General features: G+C 43.0%; 1 pseudogene; it reads right to left on the bottom strand.

Annotated features, from left to right (window-relative positions):
* Positions 1-2603: 2603 nt before the first annotated feature.
* The window catches only part of LOC109308269, a 146715-nt pseudogene continuing 125513 nt past the window's right edge, over positions 2604-23805 (bottom strand).

The following is a 23805-nucleotide window of genomic DNA, read 5'->3' on the forward strand; positions in this document are numbered from 1 at the left end:
CCTTGGTGAGCCAGGGGGCTTTCGGGCACCCTTGCCTCCTTCGCTTTTTGTTGGGGTGGACTCCCCTTGAGCCCTGAGTATCATTTCCTTAAGGAACGACCACTCATCCTGGACACTGAGTTCCCCTGCCCTCAAGGACCCCAGCGCCTCATCCACTAGTCTCCTCAACTTGTTGAAGTTGGCCCTCCTAAAATCTAGGGCTACCATCTTCCTTGACACTGTGTGCTGGATGGTGAATTCCAGCAAGGAATGATTGCTGTTGCCCAGGTGGTCAAGAACCTGGATGCCCCATACCAGCTCATCACCTGTGGCCAGGACCTGGACCAACAGGGTGTTTCCTCTGCTGGGACCATGCACTTCCTGAATTAAGTGGAGGTCCTGTATCTTAGCCAGGAACCTCCTGGAATGGTCCGTCCTGGCTGACTTGATTCTGGAAGGGAGGTCTGTAGTCAACTCCCACCACTGTATCCCCTGTGCCATGTTCCCCACAGATTTTAACCCAGAGGGTCTCTAGTCATCCACCTTGGGTGCCAATATCGGCTTGTAGGGATGTGTAGCTCTCCTTAACATAGAGAGCTACACCCCTGCCCCTTTTGTCCACTCGATCCCTCTTGTACAGGGTATAGCCATCTGTCAGCTGTCCAGAATTTCAGGTTCAGAATTCAGCTAGATTTGTGATATTGACATAAATGATAACCCTAAGGGCTACAGTCCAAAAATGTAGTTTAAAAATGGTAGAACCAGGTGTGCCCTCCAAAAGTAAGATGCACAAAGTTAGACCTATCGTATATCAAGAGATACTGAAACTGATTTCTAAAGAACAACTCAGGGTTTGACCGTGATGCATTGCTATTTACTTTATACTAGACTATCTTTGGATTAGACTGACTTTTTTATATTTATTCACCACATAATAAGTTCAAATGATCCTATACCTAACTTAAAACCTGCTCTATAGCTCATTTAAATTGAGACAACATTTAACATTCTAGACTAGTAAGAAGATTTCAAACACCTATATTCATAAATAAAGCATACCAAATTTCACATGTCTAATTCATCTTATAGTACCTGGAAGCAGTATTAGCAGCAGGGTATTGCCAAGGAATGATGTAACCATCTTGGATATGAAAGTTGATATGTTCAAGAGGAGTTGGAAAATCATTGAATTGTCCCCTTAAGCCAATATACATTTCCTATTAAAAAATGACTTCAGTTCAGTTACTTATTAAAAGCAGTTATGTATAATGAAAGGAGAATCGGATCATAAATTCACCAGTTACTTTTTATCACAGAAATATTGGTTTATGTTTATTATTATACATTTACAAGTCTTTTAGATACAATGGTATCTGTGCAATATTTATAAGACAAGGTAAGAAAATAAAATTCTGCATTCATAAAACACTTTGAAACTAGTGTGCAGGAAATGATCTTAAGTGAGGCAACTGAATGACAAAGTGATGATAAATAGTGTTTTTTTTGATGATTAAGGGACGTTCCTCCTCCTACTTTCTCCCTGTGGAAGGCAGGTGCAATTACTTTGCTCCAGATGATCCCTTCCTCCTTTTCCCGTCTCATAATAAACAGCAGATAGACCATTCAGGTTGTGAAAAGCAACAAAAATGGTTATGACATAAACGGCTTTGAAAATTTATCGGATTTGTGACTTTCATCTGTTTTAACTCAGCATTAATATTACTGTATGAAACCTATTTAAATTAAAGTGGGCATGTCTACACAAGAAGTCTTCACAGTAGCTGAATGATATTGCACCGTAGCACGTCATATCATTGACAATGCTTATGCTACAGCACAGTATTATTAGGCTACTTCATAGTAACATAACTTAAAAGATGCATGCCAGTTACTGTGCCTTTATTTAGTACTTATACTAGATTTTGTTGTGAAATTGCTCGAAACAATAACATTCACCATGCTATCATGAATTCAGATTTGCACACCCGAATGAATAATTTGAAGAGAAGTTAGCCTGTTCTTAAGTTTCCTACCTCCACATACACAACTCCTTTATCTTAATGCTTCTGTAATGGAATTTAGTGACTTGAAACCCCTTCTCCTATTTTGACTCCTTATTCAGTTATCACTTGAACATGTAATTCCTAGTAATTGTGATTAGCACCTCACACAATCAGGTCCAAAATCTAGACATTAATTTCCAAAATGTATGCTATTTCCTTCCCCCCCCCCCACTATCTCCAAACAAAAACAAAACAAAAAACAAATGAAAAAAACAAAGCTCCTCTCCCTTCAACACCCCGCCCCCCACACACATCCACTGTTTTTAAAATCTGCCATGGATACTATCCTATCTCTACCACACTTCTTGTTCTTCTTCTATTAATCATTCGACTCCCTCCTATCCATCCTCCATGGCAACTTTGGAGTAGGTGTCATTGGATTCTTTCTGGTAACATCCCAGTCACATGGTGCATATTTCTTGCCCTTAGTAATTACCTTCCTTTTTCATGGATTCTGTTTCTTATTTTAAGTCTCAGCTGAGAATATTGCACTACTAAGACTAACAGATTATTCTAATAGTGTTTTACCATTAGGAAAAAGGTCAAGGTTTTTTTAATCATTTATTGTGTAACATCATACTAGCGTGCATTTGATATATAAACTCATACTGATGTAGCATTCTAGAATGTAAATACATATGTGTCATGTACATTAAAGGAAAAAGCAAAAAGAAGTGAAGTGAAGAAAAAACATTTTTAAAAGTCCTCTCATAATTCTAGATATGTAATTAGATATTACACTTGATCTGAGCCTTCAAGAGGCCAAGAAGCAGATCCAATACAGGGCTGAGTAGTGCTGGTCCCCACAGAAATTGTTTATACACATCCCATGTTGTTTTGTCTTCCAGAAACCTTAAACCAGTAAAATCATTATTATGCATATGGTATCTAACTTATAACTGTTTCTTTCTAAAGAGAGAGAGATTGTATAATTGTATATATTTTACTTTTCCTCCTAATTTACTTAAATTTCTACTAACTCATAACGATTCAAAATACTCATTCACATTATTGAGACTGAGTATATTTTACAAACATACTATATTTTTCCTTAAAAATTTTATACATATTGAGAATTTATAAATATCCTTATACAAAAGGCAATGATAGAAATACAACTATTATATATTTTGTTACTTACATTGTTTTTCACTCAGTTTAGAGCATAAAACTCGCAAGATCTTTTTCTTGGCAGTTTCACTGTTAGGTTTCCAGACATGGCAAGAGTAATATTAATTAACAGCCACAGTGAAAACCCCTTAATCACTTTTTTACACAGTGACTCACATAATTAGTTCCACTGAAGTCAACCAAAGCAAGATAATGCTTAGCAAAGGGAATAAAATGACCTCAAACTAAGCAAACTATATTTAAACCTATAAAAGTTTGGATGAGGTATGATTTGGGGAATAAATTTGAAGTCAGTTCTTATTTTATTCAGTCTGGTTGATCATCTCCAAAGGATTCAGTGCAAACATTCATCTGTCTCACCACTAAAGCAATTTAAAAAACACAAGTTATAGAACTGTTGAAGCAAACTGGCCTTTAGTCCTAAATAAAAAACAATGAAAAAATTATTCTGTTAGTATGTTTTTCATGAAGTTGGAATTGGAAGGCTGCTAGTGGAGGATACAGTCACTGATTTCCCTCTTATTTCCTCTTATTCAGTAGAACTACAGTCGGTTTTTTTTATAGAAATTAATTTGGTGTAGAGAAAATGGCTGTTTCCACTAATTAATTGGAAAGATGAAAAACAAACAAACAAAACCCTCCCCCACACACCCATTTATTAAGGGACAGGTTGCTCTCTATTAAGTCTAAAAGTTAAAAAGTGATCACTCCTTTTCTTACTTGAGGATAAGGAGGTCAAGATTTTCTTACATCTGAAACTCAATAAAAGTCAACATTTTTTCACACATCTGTGACTGAAATTGCTAAAATTCTGAATCAGAAAAAGTATTCTTCAACATTTAGATCCAGATCATGTCTTTTAGAGCAGAGAAGAATTACTGCAGTAATATTATTAGGAGTGACTGTGCCTGAAAATGGCAAATCTGGAGTTTGATAGTACTTTTAATATACACTTCGGTCCAGTTTCTACCCCACCTATTAGGCACTTAAGTATATGTAGGTAGACTTATTCCATTCTGTTGAGGCCTTAAACATATAATGCAAAAAATATGAGCGGGTGGGAATCTTCACTGCTTTCTGTAACTTAAAGCTAAGATAACAAGATGTAATAAAAATAAATACATTAATGGATATTCAGGAACATTAAGAGGGTGGAATAGATTCATGATCAGGTGCTTAATAGTTTATTCCAGCTGTTAGTATTTAGTTTCCTCTTCTAAATGATTGATGTACTTTTGTGATGTCCATCATGAAGTCAAAATTTTCAAGTGTGGTAGAGATCAATATAAATTAGTCTAAATCCCTCTAATGACAGTGGTTTATGGTGAATGTTTGAGGTTAGATTGCATATGTAAATATAGAGTTGCAAGTTACACACCTACACGATTAGTTTAAATAAACACAACAGCATCAGCAGGCAGGGTATAGACAAACTAATAAATTATAGAACGTTAAAAGGGGATGGGGACTTATCACTCAATTGTAATGTCTGTGTTCCTGCCCTTACACCATGTGTAAATTAAAAGTAAACAGCAGTACCTTTCCCCCTCAAAAATGGAGCTAAGGGGCACTTGTACACATGATGAAATTTGCCCCTTTTTTGCTTTTCAGTGATGTTACAGTTTGCCCATGCAAGTTTTCCTGATTTTTAAAAAATTCTTTCTGGTGTTTTAAAGTAAAACTCATCCCGGTGTAGTTTAGTTTGGGTTGCCACAAATTAAAATGTTGTGTCCACTGAATCATCACATGCAAACAGAAATGCACGCAGAGATGTGTAATAAGTCCCTCTATCCACCAAATGGCACTGCAACTTGTGTTCACTTTTGGTCACCACGGGTGCCTGTAGATGTGCAGGATCCCTGTTCTGATTCATTATAATTACAGTACATCAGAACAGACTCAATTAATCAAGGTTGCTAATTAGCATGCTCCAGCACACTTGACAACTCACGTATTCAGAGTGTTCCCATGCTTTAAAATGGCAAAAGTACCAAAGATAGGGGACAGCTTAACTAAAGGTAGTTCAAGTGCTTGTGCTGCCCCACCCCACCCTTAGGGCACAGGTAAATACACCTGATGAAATTTACCCTGGAGTAACTGATGCATGGCAAGTCCTTTCCCCTCTTTCTGTTCACTGTTATTTGGTCATTTTCTCACATTAAGTTTAAATGAATTGTTTTAAGTCAAATCTTTTGAACACTGGTGGCTTTTTGTTTACAGCAGGCTTACTGCTTGGATATCTAACACGAGAAATCTTTAAAAGCCTGATTTTAAGAAAGTACAGCGCATCCATCCTTTGAAAATCAAGCTCATTTAAGGCATCTCGGCAGAGGCACCCAAAACCTAAGCCTCCAAATTAAAGGTCATTTAATAATAAATGACAAATAACTGCGAGAAAAGAAAGCATTAAGTAGATGGTGTACTGAACAGAAAATTGCTATATAGCCAGACATATTCTGTGCCAGGTTTGCAATAATTTATCTCCGGCAGAAATCTTTGTTTCTCTACCCCTACTTCTGCTTGAGATAGGGATATGTAGATAGGGACTAAAGAGGAGAATGACTCCTGTTTAAATCAGAGAAAACTCCCACTGACTCAAATATTGGAACAGAGACTTTAAAAATTAGTATGCACATTACTAGCATAACTAGGGTGGAACCAGGATAGCACTCACCTTAGGTGCTGACTATGATGGGGGGCAAGATCCTCCCTCTCCTCTCACTGGGGATTATTTTCTATGGCAGAAGATCCTCTGTGCTGGCCCTGCTCAGCTGTAGGAGTCAGGTAGCAAAGTGACACACTCAGCAATGTATCTGGGAGCAAAGCTTGTGAGTGGGGTAAGTAGTGACATGGGGGCACAGGTGGTTTTCTCTTTTATCCTTCCAGTGAGCAGATATGGATGGTGCCACAAGGCATGCATCGGTGAGGTCAACCAGCAGCTTAGGAGCTGATGTTACCAGGCAGGCCTTCGGTTCTTGGACTATGACCCACATTTCTGATTTCTGGACATGCTCAGGATGGACAGGCTTCATCTCCCCCCAAAAAGTAAGCATGTTTTTTCTTCCAGGCTGACTAATCTTCTATGGTGAGCTTTAAACTAGGTTCACCAGGGGACAGGGATGCAGAGGAACATGAGGACACTTTGCCATCAAGCCAGGCCAAGTAGTACCCAGGTAAGTGACAGGGTCCAAGGCAGGCTTAGGAACAAGGGGGTGGAACGTGCACCTACAGGAGGCCTCAAATGCCTCTACACAAATGCTCGAAACAGAGAATAAGTAGGAGGAACTCACCTTCCTGCTAGCTAGCAAAAACCCAGACCTAGTGGGGCTCACAGAAACCTGGTGGGATTCTACCCATGGCTGGACAGTGGACACTGAGGGATACAGGCTTCACAGGCAGGACAGAGCAGGGAAAAAAGGTGTGCACTCTACATCGAAGAGCAATGCACATCCTTAATGATCAGGATGGGTTCAGAAGAGGGGATAACTTAGGCACTCTAGGTTAGAATGCAAGGGGGTCATGGGGAAAGGGACTTGATAGTGGGCATCTACTACACCAAGGGGATGAGCTGGACCTGGAATTCTCAAGTCAGCTCACAGAGGCTGTAAAGTCAAGGACTGTGGTTGTCATGGGTGACCTAAACTACCCAGACATCTGCTGGGAGGAACAGTCAGCCAGGTCTGACCACTCACATAGGTTCACAGCCAAGATGCAGAACCTCTACCTAACCCAGGTGGTGGATAGTCCTACCAGGGGAAATGTCTTGCTGGACTTGGTCCTTGCCACAAGCAACAACCTAGTGAAGGGTCTGCGGGTACTTGAACACCTGGGCAACAGTGATCATTGCCTGCTGGAATTTACTGTCCAGCTCAGAGTGCTGAAAGCAAGCAGTAAGACAAAAGTCCTCAACTTCAGGAAGGCTGACTTCAATGAGCTATGAAGATTTGTAGGAGAGGCGTTGGCGTCTCAGAGCTTCAATGAGATGGGAGTCCAAGACAGGTGGTTGTTCCTCAAGGAGACCATCCTCCAAGCTTAAACAGAATCAGTCCCAATGCACACCAAGGTGGGCAGGAGTGCTAAAAAGCCCCCATGGCTCATAAAAAAAAATCCAGGAATGTCTGAGGGCAAAAAAGGAGGCATACAAATAGTAGAAGCAAGGGGCTATCACCAAGGAGGATTACACCTCTGTTGCTAGTGACTGCAGGGAGGCTGTTAGGAAGAGCAAGGCAGAGATGGAGCTAGGGCTAGCTACTAGAATTAGAGATAACAAAAAGTCCTTTTTCAAATACATTGGACAAAGAAGGCAGCAGGGAACATGAGGCCCCTACAGGACAGGCTTGGCAATCTGGTGATTGCAGCTAACAAAAAAGCTGACCTCTTTAACAAATTCTTTGCCTCCATGTTCCTGAACAGGAACTGGTACATTTCCCCCACTAGGACTACAGATGGACCCAGGGGTGGCACTGCTATGCTGGGGTCAGGGATGACCTAGTTAGGGAATTGTTGGAGGGGCTGGACATGTTTAAATCAGTAGGTCCAGATGCTCTTCACCTGAGGAAACTGAGGGAATTGGCAGAGGTCATAGCGGGACCCTTGGCATGGCTTTATGAGCACTCAGGGGGCTCTGGCCAGGTACCAGAGGATTGGAAAAGGGCCAACGTGGTCCCCATTTACAAGAAGGGGAGAAAGGAGGACCTGGGTAACTATAGACCAGTTAATCTTACCTCGGTCCTTGGGAAGACCTTTGAGAAAAATTATCAAGCAGCACATCTGCAAGGGCCCAGCAGGGGAGATAATGCTCAAGGGTAACCAACATAGGTTCATTGAGGGAAGATCCTGCCTAACTAACCTGGTTTCCTTTTACGATCAGGTCACAAAGTCCCTGGATAAGGGCGTCGAGGTGGATGTCATCTTCCTGGACTTTAAGAAGGCCTATGACACTGTTTCCCACCACATTCTCTCAAAAAAACCTAGGTGACTGTGACATTAATGCCTACACAGTGAGGTGGGTGGCAAATTGGCTATATGGTCACACCCAGAGAGTGGTGGTGGATGGGTCATTTTCAGCCTGGAGGGATGAGGGCAGTGGAGTCCCCTAGGGCTCTGTCCTGGGGCCTGTATGGTTCAACATATTTATCAGTGCTCTGGATGTGGGTGTGGAATGCACGCTGTCCAAATTCACTGACAACACCAAGATATAGGGTGAGGTGGGTACACTGGAGGGGAGGGACAGAATCCAGCAAGATTTAGACAGGTTACAGAGGTGGGCAGATGAGAATAGGATGGAATGAAGCACAGACAAGTGCAGGGTACTGCATCTAGGTAGAAAGAACCAGCAGCACACCTGTAGGCTGGGGAACACCCTTCTTGCCAACACAGTAGCAGAAAGGAATCTTGGAGACATTGTTGACTCCATGATGAACATGAGCCGCCAATGCGAGGAAGTGGTCAGTAAGGCTAACTGCACCTTGTTGTGCATCTACAGATGCATCACAAGCAGATCCAGGGAGGTGCTTCCCCCTTAGGTGTCATTGGTCAGGCTGCAGTTGGAGTACTACACCCAGTTCTGGGTGCTGCACTTCAAGAGGGATGTGGCTACACTGAGAGGATCCAGAGGAGCGCCACTTGCATGGTTAAGGGGCAGCAGGTCAGGCCCTATGAAGAGAGGCTGAAGGTCCTGAATCTATTCAGCCTCCATAAGAGAAGGCTGAGAGGGGATCTGGTGGCAGTTTTACAAACTGACCAAGGGGGACCAGCAGGAATTGGGTGAGGCTCTGTTCCCCAGGCACCACCAGGGTTAACTAGGAATAACAGCCACAATTTGTTAAAGAGAAGGTTCAGGCTGGACATCAGGAGACATTACTTTACAGTTAGGGTTGTCAGGCTCTGGAATGGATTCCCACGGGAAGTGGTGTTCTCTCCTACCTTGAGGCTGGATAGATATTTGGCTGGTGTGTTATGACCCTGCACTCATTCCTGCCTGGGGCAGGGGATCAGACCTGATGATCTCTTTAGATCCCGTCTGACCCTAAGCACTATGAAACTATGACAAATATAGTTTTGCAGAGGGTGGCAGCTCTCTGGAGCTAGAGCTATTGATGGCTCAGGTAGTAGGATTTAGCATCAAATAGTTCACATCTCCATTCTTTTGCAGGTTTATAAAAACTAATCTCTACAATATAGAGAAACTGTTCCTTTAAAGATAAGATGATTAGAGCAGTCTTGGGATAATTTTAAAAAAATCATGATTTTTTGCTTAAAGCAATGTCCAACTGAGGAAAACACTCATACTTACTCATGGATTACAAGACGAACTACAACGATACCATGGACATGGGCTTCGTATATTAATGTGTAAAGATAGGGTAACAATGTGCATCTTCTATTGAGTATATTCCTGGAAATGTTTTGAAATCTATCATCCAAGGCAACAGGATCTTGCCTCTAAAAAGGACAAGGATTGATATTAGCCAAACTGGTAGAATTGATTCTGAAAAAATGGGAAAAAATGGCTTGAGGCAATTGTTAATATTTGCTGAAGATTAAAATGAATGTTTGGCACTTCCACCCTATATAACATGTTTATATAGATCCTCATCATTTGTGCAGCAGTTGCAGCAATTATTGAACATATTAATCAATAATGACAGTGAGAGTATGACAATACGGATAATGATTCCTAAACTGAGATTAGGGTTGGGCATTTGACTGGCCAGATACAGCTTGGTTAATTGACCAGTCAAATATTGGTCAAAAATTGTAAGACAAAATGCCAATAAGTCCAAATAATACACAGAAAAAGTAAAAATTTTCTATTAAGAAATATGTCAAAAAACAATTAAGAAATATTTCTGTCAAGAAAACTACAAAACATGTAGTGTTTTTTGGTAAAATTTCTACTATCTTTGACCAATCAAAAAGTATAGAGTCTAGTGATAGGTCAATTGACCATACTTGAATGGTCATTGACTAGCTTGCCAACCCCGAGATGATCTCTGTGAACCTTGGCATTGTAAACTCTTCTCACCCAAAACTGCAGAATTTTTCTCTCTCTGAAGGACTGAGTGACAGTTAATAACAAAAAGTGTCACTGTGCATTGTCCACATGCACATATCATATAAAATGGAAGTGAAATAATAGCTATATTAGGAATATGTTCCCTATCATCTTCCCCAATATCACTTTGTGATGGCAAATAACATCTCCTAAAGCTAGTATCCAACACTGATATGACAGTGAGATGTCATTAGTTGGTGATGTGAGTATGTCTCCACTTCCTGGGTCAGGCACCCTGACTCGCCTGCTATGATTGGATGGAAACGTAATTGAAGGAGGGGATCAGTGGTGTTCCCACTCTGCCCCAGAGATGGTAATATTCACTGGACTGGTGCAGCTGGTCCTGAGGCTCCATCTCCACTACAACCCAGTCTACTTGCCAACCATGCAGGCCGTCATGCTGCCATTCCCAATTACTGGCTCCAGCCCCTTACGCCCTCCAGTCAGGCATTGACCCTGTTGGCGATGGTGGGAAGTGCAGGCTTGTAGTTTCAGACTGGCACTCCTCCCTACTCCTTGGCCTTTCTCCATCCCTTCACCAGGCCTGGAACTGCTGTGCCCTCTGTGGCTTTGAGGATGGCTGCAACAATCCAGAGCTCTCAGGGTGGCCACAGAGCCCAAAACCCTTTCTTAGGGAGCGCAGTGTGGGAAGCCTGTTCTGCCTCCTATATGCTGCTCCCACTCACCTCCAGCAGGTCAACATCCTGGGGAACCCACACTGGCTGGGATGCACTTTGGCAAGCTCTTCATATCACCCCATTCATTCCAGCAGTACCTGGCTTCTGCCATGGGGTTTTAAATCTCCCACAGCAGTGGTTGCAGCTGATGTCATTAGCCGGCCATCGCCCAGTCTGATTGACAGACCCTTGAAAAGGTGACACAGTGCCAGCTTGTGCAGCTCCAGCTCCAGCTCCAGCCCCAGCTCTGGCTGCCTCCCAGGTAAGTTCTCCATGTCACCCGGGTCCCCTGGTCTGCCTTTGGGAGTGTCGGGGTCTGTTTCTGATGTCTCTGACCCCTGTGAGTGGCCCCAGCTGCCACAACCAGCATGTAGACAAGAAATGCCTTTTATACAAATCACTGCTGATTAGCACTTTGAGAAAAAAAGCTGCATTTCTATATGCACATGAAGATTTGGAGCCATTTCAAAAGAGGGATATTTTAAAAAGACAGTAGCTGTTACGTTCTAGCTGTTGCATGTGGACAAGCCTGGAATGATATAAATGTAGCAAAACTGCTCCAGATTTAACAAAGGATGAAGCAGAAAGATATGTGCGTTCAGACCCTTTCCTCATTTGAGTTGTTTGGCCTTGAAAAACACTGGAGTGAAATCCTGGCTCCACTAAAATCAGTTGAAAATCTCCCACTGACCGGAACAGAGCCAGAGTTTCACGGTTCTCCCCATGGCCTACTCCCTTTTCAATACACACAACTCCTTTTAAAGGAAAGTGGATCAAATCTATCTGGCATTTTGAAGCTAACCTAGATTGTAGACACAATACTTATTTTTTCTCTCTGACAATCTATCACTATGGTAGAAAAGCACTTATTCAATAATTAATGAGATAATCATAATAATAAATTATATTTTAAATAACTTCCTTATCCCTATGTGACCTTTCAACTCTATAACTGTTTTTTAAGGCTATAAATTTTCACAGAAGTCCTACTCCTGTTCTAAGTACCCCCAAGCACGTGCTTGGTGCAAAACAAGTAAGGATAACTTACGACGTACCCTTGTTCCTTTGATATTGCGATTTCTAGAATATGGATAAAATGCCCCCAGCTCCAGCCAGCAGGCACACATTTCATACTCTGCATCTTTGAAGAAGCCACAGATATCTGTTCCAGTCTGAAAGCATAAAATGAATTAAATCTGAATGCTGCAGGTTATTACAACTGGGTAAAAATGTTTAAAATATGAAGAATTATTACTAGCTTACATAAGATATTCCAAAAAAGCTAACCTCCATCATACCTGCAAGGAAAAAAAATAATGCAACTTTATTGACTCCTATTTTCTTTGGTATTTTAAAGGCCATGTCGAATTCACTTGGTGGGAATGTACAAAAATGAAGGTGCTTTATAGTTTTTTCAAAGTACAATTCCTCCATTCCTGCAGGCACTGCTGCAAGCTGTCTTTTCAGGAGTAGTCAAGCAGCAGATGAGCAGATAATAAAGTATCACTGGGATGAGATGTTAACAAAGAGATTCTCTGTGGGAAAAGAGGAGCTGGGGAGTTGATTTCAGTAAGAGATGGAAATACCCCAATCAGACCTTATCTCTATTTGGCAAGTTCAGCAATGTGGAGTATGGTTCAAGAAAGAGATTAAAACCAGAATTTTCACTGCTAAAATCCTTGTTTTACCTAAAATGACATTTCTTTTACTCTAACCCATGTAAAAGAAAGTACATAACGTGCCATACTGGGCCAGACCAATGGTCCATCTCTGTCAGCGGCAGTAATAGATGCCGTCAAAGGAAAGTATATGAACAGGGCAGCTTAACTGCTCTGTTACACTCTCCCTAGTATCCACCTTAATTGGTTTAGGAATGTCACGGGATACTAGTAAAAGACATAAAAGTGTCAGGAATTTATTGTAAAGAATAAATCAACTATAAAAGTCTCCTGCTTTCACATACCAATAACAGATTTATAAAGTTGATTCCAAGCTAAACTATTATTACCAAGCCAGTGTCCAGCCCATCTTCTACTGGATGGATATGTTGAACAGGTAATGATGATTCCACGGTCACTTGTGATCTTCTGTAAAGCACTAACATAGACAAATAGAATGATAAAACTATTAGATGTAAAAAACACTATTTTAAAAGATCTTGTGAAAGGCTCCATTTGTAAATGAAAGGTCTTACTTATATTTGTATAGCTGAATTATGACCATCTAATTGTAAATAGAAATAAAAACCTAATTAAAATATTCTCTCACAAGAATAAGGGTTTGCTTATGTATTATCCTACAATTTGAAGTGATGTACTTGAACATGTTTAAATACTGAGAATAAATGGCAACAGAACTAAAATATTAAAGAGATAGTGCTAGAAAATGGAATTTAACATAAAAACTAGCTACTATATAGGAAATTTTGAGGGTAGCAATTTTTACACATGTTTATATAATCCAGATAATTATGTTTCAGTCTTTCATTACTAGATGAGGTAAAAATAAGGTTAAAACATGCAGAAGTGTATGGTACTGAACAATATGGCTCTTTCTATCTCAGAAAATCCTGTGCATCTTTAATCTGCTACAATTATTTGAAGGTTTTTAAAAAGTAGATAAGTAGTGGAAGAGTGTAAATATAACAAGTTTTCATTTTCAAAAGGCTTGGACATTCTGAGAAACGGAAAGACAACTCCTTTAGCAGAGATAAACAGGGAAATGTGAGTGCGCTTTCCTGAACATTTTCCTTCTTTTCAGGTTCATAGGTCTGTTACAATGAGTATTTCAGTCTGCTTTCAAGTTGGAGGAACATCCAGATTTGCTAGACTTTGGCTTTAAGGGAAGGCCCCAAATCCTGAAGTTCCTTCTACTTGAAATGTCTCTACAGTCAAAAGAATTCATTTTACATTTCCTAAAGCATGGAGGTGCTTACAGGCATGGAAAAACAAATAAACAAACAAAACCCAGCATTTTACTTTCAGCTCAGTGTGCCCCCGGAACCAAATGCAGCACATACCCAGAAAAGAAATTGAGTCATTTTGATCCAGCTCCCCAGCATCTGTATAGCTTATGTGCTTCAGTGGAGCTTTTTGTCACTTTTATCTAATAGCTGATTCAGTCATGCTTACATTTTGATTGCATTGGAGTAATTGGTTGTCTTTTTCAAAGAGCTCATGCCACATGCTCTTTGGTATGTGGCAAGTTACCCCAGAGGTGGTAGGGGAGGCTGAGGCCAGCATTGTGCTGGCCACAGAAGCCTTACTTGAGGTCCTGGGGTCCTCCCAGGGCTTCAGTACTGACAATCCTGATGGGTGGAGACTGGCTGGCATCTGCAGAGCAGCTCTGAGTGGCCTGGCTCCACTTTTCAGCAGTGCACACTCCCCATGCATGTGCTGCTCTGTTTTTTCTTCCCCCACAGGTTTTTTTGACCCCTGAATACCTGGGGTCAAAAAGAAACATGGGAAAAAAATGGAGCAGTGCATGCATGAACAACATGCCCTTGCAATGTGGAGAACACCTGACTGTGCGGTATGTGGTGCTGTAGACATGTTTACAGTGCCACAAACCACATGACTGTGCTTGTCTGGATGTGCCCAGTGGGTGCATCTCCATTTGCAATAACTCTGGAGCTATCTGAGCTGAGAAAACTGCTTCCAGGTGCAGTATCTACACATTCACCTGGGACAGCAGCAATTTAAGCCGGTGTGGAGCAGCTCCAGATGGGTAGGGGAAATTGGTGGGGGGTCAGCCTCAAGTTCCAAGTGATGGAGTTGGGTGGTGGAGGGCTGGCTGGGGGACAAGGGTGCTGAGAGTGCAGAGCCATGTGGCTAAGCAGCAGGTAGCCCCTGTACTTTAGCACTCTTGTGCCAAAGCTAGCCCCTGTTACCATCTACATATGCATTTCAGCACACGTAATTACTCTGCCATAAGATAGTATTGTTCTCACATGTAATTACTCTGCTGCATGTAATTACTCTCCTGTAAGATAGTACTGTCTACTCCATAGTAAAGCACACATGGAGATGCATTTACAAATAACTGGCCCCAGCTAGGTCAGAAACTAAGTTCCCTTAATAACAGTGTTGCCCTGTGGGGTCAGGCCAACTCTCAGGATCTGACTATTGTGCTGTTAGACAGGAGGGTGTGACACAATTGCACATATACAAACACACAATTCAATCAGGTGCATACACATGCACACTACCAGCTCAGGCACATACACATCCAAACCAGCCTAAGCACATGCATGCCTATTACCAATTCAAGCACGTACACTATACACCCCAGAAGTTAGACAAAGAACACTAGTTTGTATATCATGCACACAATGCCATACACACACACACACACACACACACACACACACACACCACTCACACTAGCAACTCAGATACACACATGTTCAAAATAACCAGTCTAGGTTCATGCACTCCCATCACCAGTTTAAGCCCATATGTGCTACAGACACCAAATTTAGACAGAATCAGTTACCAGTTACCAATACCTGCACATCCAATATGCATATCTGAATTACTAATTTATATATCACACACACACAAAGGTATCTATGTATGTATATATATATGTGTATTCACTAATTTACACAAATACCACACACCTACACATACACACAGGTGAGTTCCTAAGTTGGGTGTTGTAATGTGTATGTATGTATGTGCTTGGTGTACTTGGGATACCTGAGGAAAGGTTAAGGTAAGAAAGTAGAAGTGTCGGGAGTAAAAGTTACCAGGACCACGATTAGAACTGGTAGATTACAGGGGCCTAGGCTGAAGAACTGAGCCTCGGGGGGTTAATTGATCTTAATTGATTAAAAGACAATGCCCAAAGCTTGCAGAACAGGGAAGCCATGCTGGACTGGAGCCAGAGCTACAGGGGAGCTGAGGGAAAAATGAGTTTAAGGGAAAGTGTGGGTGTTAAAGACAGGCTCTGGGTGTGGAGAGCCAGAGGATGGCTCTGGGACAGCTAGAGAAGTTGCAGGGAGAGGCAGTAGGTGCTGGGAGCTGGAGAACGGCTCCAGCTGCTGGAGAAAACTGAAGGACACCTACGAGGAGCTGGGAAGCTGCAGGGGGGGGTGGGGAGGGATGACTGCAGAAGGTGCCAGGGAAGCCTGAAAACAGCAGAAAAATCACAAGAAAAGCAGCAGGTGACAGGGTAGCAGAAAAAGCAGAGAAAGGCAGCAGAAAGTCACAGGGAAAAGGCAGTAGGTGCTGGAAGCTGGAGAAAAGCTCCAGCTGCTGGAGAAAACTGCAAGACAGCTAAGAGGAGCTGGGAAGCTGTGGGGGGGGAGAGGATTACAGAGAGATGGAATGCAGAAAATCACAGGAAAATCAGCAGGTGCCAGGGCAGCAGGAAAGCAGAGAAAGGCAGCAGAAAGTCACGGGGAAAAGGCAGTAGGAGCAGGGGAGGCTGAGAGGTGGCAGAAAAGGGGAGATGGAATTGGGAGGAGATTTGGAAACTAGCAGAATGGGCGGGGAGTGGAGCTGAGAGAATGAGGTGGGAATTTAAGATAGGGAAGGGACTAGGATTCAGTAAAACATGACCCAACTCGGGGTTGCAAATGATAGTGGTTTTATTGAACAGGGGAGATGGTGACACAATGTCAGATTGCTTCCCTTGCACCCACGCATACACACGCACACACACACACAATGGCAGCAGGGGTCAGAGAGACTTGATGCAGGGGCTAAAGTCCACTGAAGTCCAGGAGGAGAGAGAGAAACAGAGAGAGAGAGTGTCCAAATTGTAGGAGGAGGTGTGCAGGTAATATCTACCGATTTAGGCTGGAAAGGGGTTCTTGTACAATAGATGTTGTCCAGAGGGGGTCGCTGGCAGGGCCTCCGGGTGGATAGGTGGTGTGCGATGGTGCTGGTCCAGATAGAGAGGGTGTCCCACTAGGTCTGTCTTCACTGCCCCTTTCATAGTTTCATAGTTTCTAGGGTCGGAAGGGACCTGAGCAGATCATCTAGTCTGACCCCCAGCCATGGCAGAAAAGAATACTGGGGTCAAATGACCCCAGCAAATGCCCTTTTTTATAGAGGCAGATCTTGTGTGACCCTAGTGACAGGAGGCATGCCCAAGCAAGGGTCAGCCCCTGGCATACTGAACGTGTGCTTCATGCAAGGATGTGCAGTTTGGGGTATCTGTAATGGTGGTGGTTCTGCAGGGTTCTGCAGGGTCTTTTGTCTTTCAAATGTTGGGTTCTTGTCTCTGTTCCTGGGTGACGTCATGGTTCCTGGATAAATCAATGCAAGGTGATGGCACAGTCATTACAGGCCATTTAGTAGAGTCCTGCTACTATTGTATTGCAATCATTCCCAATCACTGTCATTCATCTGGGAACCAATTTACATGGGAGGGATACATGACTCATAGAGTTGTGACACAGGGGATGCAAGGGGAAGAGCTAGACCAGGAATTTTTGGGCCAGCTTGCAGTGGCACTTAAGGCAAGGGATGTAGTTGTCATGGGTGATTTTAATTACCTGGACTTCTGCTGGGAGGAACAGTCATCCAGGATGGATCTTTCCAGGAGATTCCTAGCTGACATACAGGACCTCTACTTAATTCAGGAGGTGCATGGTCCCACCAGAGGAAATGCCCTGTTGGACCTGGTCCTGGCCACAGGCGATGAGCTGGTAAGGAGCCTCAAGGTTCTTGACCACCTGGGCGATAGCGATCATCACTTGCTGGAAATCACCATCCAGCTCAGGGTGTCAAGGGCCTGCAGCAAGACAGTAGCCCTAGACTTTAGGAAGGCCAACTTCAACAAGTTGAGGAGACTACTGGTGAGGCACTGGGGTTCTTGAGGGCAGGGGAACTCAGAGTCCAGGACGAATGGCCGTTCCTTAAGGAAACGATATTCAGGGCCCAAGGGGAGTCCAATCCGAACAAAAAGCAAAGGAGGCAAGAGTGCCCGAAAGCCCCCCTGGCTCACCAAGGGTGTCCGGGAATGCCTGCTTATGAAAAAGGTGGCGTACACCCAGTGGAAGGGGGTGCTATCTCCAAAGAGGATTATACCTCCTCTGCTTGGGCCTGTAGGAGGCTGTCAAGAAAGCTAAGGCGGACATAGAGCTAGGACTAGCGTCCAAGGTCAAGGATAATAAAAAGTCCTTTTTCAAATATATAAGGAGGATGAAGAAGGCACTGGGTAATGTGGGGCCCCTGCAAAGTACGCTGGGCAATCTGGTGGTTGCGCCACAGGAGAAAGCGGACCTCTTTAACCAATTCTTCCTCTCCGTTTTCTTGTGCAGGGACCGGGAATTCCCCGCTGTGATGCCAGACAGACTTAAGGGGAACACCTCCAGACCTTAGGTTGGGGAGCTTCTGGAGGGGCTGGACTGGGTTAGAGAGCTTCTGGAGGTGCTGGACCTGTTCAAGTCAGCGGGTCCAGATGCTCTCCACCCCAGGGTGTTGAGGGAGCTAGCTGGGGTTATTGCAGGGCCCCTGCCACGGCTTTACGAGCACTCGTGGTGCTCGGGCTAGGTGCCAGATGACTGGAAGACAGCTAACGTGGTCCCCCTCTTCAAAAGAGCCAAGAGAGAGGACCCGGCAACTATAGGCCCATCAGTCTTACCTCAGTCCTAGGGAAACACCTTGAGAAGATCCTCAAGGAGCACATCTGTGATGGGCTGGCTTCAGGGATGATGCTCAAAGGCAACCAGCATGGTTTCATTAGGGGCAGGTCATGTCAGACCAACCTGATTGCTTTTTATGATCAGGTCACAAAGGCTATGGATGCAGGTGTCGCTGTGGACATAGTCTTTCTAGACTTCAGCAAGGCATTTAACACCGTCTCCCACCCCATCCTCATTAAAAAACTAGGCGACTGTGGCATTGATGCCTACACAGTCAGATGGATTGCAGATTGGCTCAAGGGTTGTACTCAGAGGGTGGTGGTGGATGGGTCATATTCAACCTGGGGAAGTGGGCAGCAGAGTCCCGCAGGGCTCAGTCCTTGGGTCTGTGCTGCTCAATTTCTTCATCAGTGATTTGGATGACGGGGTGAAATTCAATCTGTTTAAATTAACTGATGATACCAAAATTTGGGGTGAGGTGAGCACACTAGTAGGGAGGGAAAGATTGCAGCAAGATCTGGATAGGTTACAGGAGTGGCCTGATATAAATAGGATATGTTTCAATACTGACAAGTGCAGGGTGCCGCACTTAGGCAGTAGAAACCAGCAGCACACTTATAGAATGGGAAACTCCCTTCTTGAGAGCATGAAGGCAGAAAGGGATCTTGGAGTCATTATTGACTCCAAGATGAACATGGGCCAATAATGCGAGGTGACGGTTGGTAGGACTAACCGGACATTGTCATGCATCCACAGGTGCATCTCTAGTAGAGCCAGGGAGGTGATCCTCCCCCTCTATGCAACGCTGGTCAGGCCACAGCTGGAGTACTGCGCCCAGTTCTGTGCACCCCATTTCAGGAGGGATGTGGACAACATTGAAAGGGTCCAGAGGAGGGCCACCCACATGATCCGGGGACTACAGGGTAGACCCTACACTGAAAGACTGCGGGACCTAAACCTGTTCAGCCTTCACAAGAGAAGGCTGAGGGGGGACCTGGTGACTGTCTATAAACTCACTAGGGGGGACCAGAAGGGTTTGGGGGAGACACTGTTTCCCCTAGCGTCCCCTGGCATAACAAGGAATAATAAGAACTACATCACAGTCAGGGTGGCTAGGATCTGGAACCAACTTCCAAGGGAAGTGGTGCTGGCTCCTACCCTGGGGAACTTTAAGAAGAGGCTCGATGACTACCTGGCTGCACTCATTTGAGTCCAGTCTTTTCTCCCACCCAGGCAGGGGGTCGGGTCGGACTTGAAGATCTACAAGGTCCCTTCCGACCCGACTTCTATGATTCTATGATATGAAGGCAGAGGACACAAGGTGGAGGTTTGACATATGAAATGGAAACTTGACATGACTTTGGTTTACTTACAAAGACAGTCCTGAACCATACAATATCCATATGAAACAATAAAAACCAATACAAAAATGATAATAATACAATATACAATGGTAAAAATCAATACAGACCTGATAATAATAATACAATATAAAACAGTGGATATCCAAAACCAAAAACTTGCTACCAAAATAAAAATATTTAAAGCTTATCCTACATCTTAGCTTACTTATACTTATCTGTAGGGAATAGAGAAGAGAGAAAAAGTCAGAAATGGTTGGGGAAAGGGAGTGAATGCAATAAAAAAAATGGGGGGCTTTGCTACAACAGGCTTGGGCAAACTCTTTTGAAAGCTCAGCTTAAAAATTGCATCTACGAGATATTAGCAATTGTAAAACTTCTGAACTCAAAGTTAAGATTATAACTATATCTACACTGAAATTAGAAAGAAATGCTACAGTACACGGACCTCCTTGACCTACTTTTAATCTAGTTTAGATGCCAATGGTAGTAAAGTGGACTTGTGGGTTTTACAGTATTTTCTGACACACCATAAGCCTACTTGGCAGCTCAAATCTATACTGCCCCAGCGTTACTGCAAATAAATTAACCATAGTAATCATGCAATAAACTATGCATCAATAAAAGCAATCAAGTTTCCAACTGAAGACTCTATTACTGATTATCAAACTTGAACCAAAAAACCTTGACCTCCACCTAAACACGGAGGTTCACTCACTACCTTAATGCATACTAGAAGTAATATTTAGGCATATGAGCTACAAGTAAAATATTAAAATACTAAGTTACATATAATCGTAATACCCTCGTTATGATGCATTTCAATTAGATGGAATCCTTATTTCAGAGGAACTGACTCAAAATTAGAGACTTTCAAATCTCCCCAAGGAGGCTCCTATGATCTATGACTCATTTCATCTTTGTCCTGGCTTATCTCTTCCTTCAGTTCTACCTCCTATCAAAAACTTTTTTCTTTTCTCTTCCATAAGTACCTTAACAGACAAAACACTTATTAACATCATGGATGGAATCAGTGACCTTCCAAGTTAAAAGCATAAAAGTCCTTGCAGCCTGAGCTAGAGGACCAGCCCTAAACTTCTGGGCACTGTCCTTCCTGATAACCACCTCTTCTAATTCTGTCTAGTGTTACCCAGAGCCGGTTTGAAAGGCAAAGAACTAGGACAGTTGTTTAGAGGCTACAGTCCAAGGGGTCCCATTAAACAAAGTTAGGTTATACAAATCATCCTATATGGAGGTGGGAAGAAACAAGGAGAGGAGCTGGTGCTTTAGTCTCTGCTTGAGGCCCTCCTACGTTAGGGGCCAAAAGCACAAGAAACCAAAACATTTTAATCCAACAATGGCCACCTTAGAAACAATGGGCAGGGGCCGCTCCCCAGCTCTTCTGAGCTCTGGTATCTATCAATGAGATACTCAGACCCTTCCTAAATGAAGGACTATACACTCTATTTCAGAGTAAGCTAATCAAACAGTTTATTTAAGATCTAAAAACCAGTTACTATAAAATGCCAATACCTTATCCTAAAAGAACACGATATTATATTACACACACACACACACACACACACACACACTTGAATTACCTACTATTTACAACACTATGTAACACACAGGGACATACAGACATAAAACACAGGAAAGAGGGGTGACAGTTACCTATACGGACTGTGGGGTTGTGCTATTGGGGTGGGAGGGTGGGGGTAGAGACCGACAAACCGGGATGGCCCTCATGCAGTATGGATGTGAGCTAGTAGTGTTGAACTATTCTGTATTGGTGGCGGGAGCCTTCGGCTTCAGGTAAGCATTTCTCTGCCCCATAGGCTCCACCTCTCAGGTGGAAACCCACTCGAATCAATCTCCCAAGCACTCTCCCAAACAAAAATTCACTCAATCTGCTCCCTCCCAGGCACTCCAGAATCACTCCAATTGAACCCAAGCATATCACACTCAAACCAGCCAATTAAGAGCTCTCACAACCACCTCCCAGGCATACCAATCCAATGCTCACTGTGAGGGGAAGATTCCTTTTATGCTCCCTCTGCATACCACACTCACACATGGCACTCATACAGGTCGCTTCCACATGGCACTCAGGTATTTTCTACACGTCACATTCAATTTCTTTGCATGGCACTCCAAACTTTCCACATGGCATGCTGCTCTCCTTTACTTGCTGGCCGCAGGGTCACCTTAAGTTCAAAGCAGGTCTGCAGTCTTACATGCAAGTCTAATGTTAGCTTTGGTACCACCTCTTCCAATGCACCATGTTATGGGAAGAAGGAAGACCTAGAATGATGATAGACACAGAACTGTGCATGTTTAGTTGCAAGACAGGGAGAGAGAGGGAGAGAGAGAGAGAAATGCTGTTCCCCCACTTCCAACTGAACTAAGAACAATTCATCACCTCTGCTGTGAAAGGCTGAGTAAGACAGGTACATAAGATCTTTATGTCTCTAAAGGAGATATTTTTTATTAGGTTTTAGATGCTGCTGGAAAAAATTCTAGCTACTTAAGGAAAGATGTGTCATGGATTGGACAGAATTAGAAAAACACAACTAATATGAACTAACTTTAACTTGCGTCTCATCAGACAGCTGGGCTGATGCAGCCCAGCCCCATCCGCAGTGCTGTCTATTCCCTCCCCTTCTTTCTCCCCACTTCACATTGTGCGGGCAGCACCAGAGCAGGGAAGTAGGGGGCAGGGCTAGGGGAGAAATGCTGTGCGTCTGCAGCACCTTGGTTGGATCAGGTCCAAACTGGAGCTCGATCCCCGACCCTCCTGACCCAACAGCCAAGATCTGCTGCATCAGGAGTGTTGGTCTAACTCCTGGTGCTAATGTAACCAGAGTGTCAAAGCTTATTAATGTTGGATCATGCCAATTCTATTTATGACACTTGCTCTTTTGTATTCAACTTCCTGTTTTGAATCCTGAAATATTTATACTGTCCCTTATCCTCTCTCAATTTTTTTGTGGCAATAAATAGTGTTTCACACAATAATTCTTTGCTTTTGACAGTATTTTACACTGTCCTAAACCTGAAATAAGAAACTATCATAGAGGATAAAGAAGTACAGTTATTATATTTAAAGACAAAAACAGGAAACACTGAAAAAGTGTTTTTTTTTTTTTAATTGCCACTTTGTCTAAACTTTACTATTTAAGAAAAATAATGTAAATCAGAAAAGGAACCCAAAATTTCTTAAACCCAACCATTTTTCCCCTTTCTCCCAGTATGAGAGCTAGGGAAACACTTATGAAGTAAGTACAAGTTCAAACCTAGTCCATTTGTCCTTATATATACAGCACTACCATTAAAAAGCATCAACTTTTCCAGTGCCTGACGCCAATTAACTGTGCACCTATAAGCTGTTTTTAGAACTTTTTAGCCTCTCCTTTGTGTAAACCTCATGTTAAATGAAGACCACCAGGATCTGGGGGAACGTTTGTTCACCAGAGCGCCCCAAGGGATGACGAGGTCGAACGGTCACAAACTCCTGCAAGACCGTTTCAGGCTGGACATAAGGAAGAATTTCTTTACTGTCCGAGCCCTCAAGGTCTGGAACAGTCTGCCAGCAGAGGTGGTTCAAGCACCTACATTGAACACCTTCAAGAGTAAATTGGATGCTTAACTTGCTGGGATCCTATGACCCCAGCTGACTTCCTGTCCTTTGGGCAGGGGGCTGGACTCGATGATCTCCCGAGGTCCCTTCCAGCCCTAATGTCTATGAAATCTATGAAATCTATGAATGAAGAACATACCAAGAAATAAACCACAGACATGTATTGTGTAAAGAAATATATCTGAATCATCATCATCATCACCTTCACCATAAAGGCAGGTACACCACAAAGAAAGACATGGTTAGAAGGGGTTTGCGAAGTGGATCATATTCTATTTGGATTCAGATTCAGCCCGATTC

This window comes from Crocodylus porosus, unplaced genomic scaffold (assembly GCF_001723895.1).
Source record: "Crocodylus porosus isolate Cpor-Errol unplaced genomic scaffold, CroPor_comp1, whole genome shotgun sequence".
Taxonomy (NCBI): Eukaryota; Metazoa; Chordata; order Crocodylia; family Crocodylidae; genus Crocodylus; species Crocodylus porosus.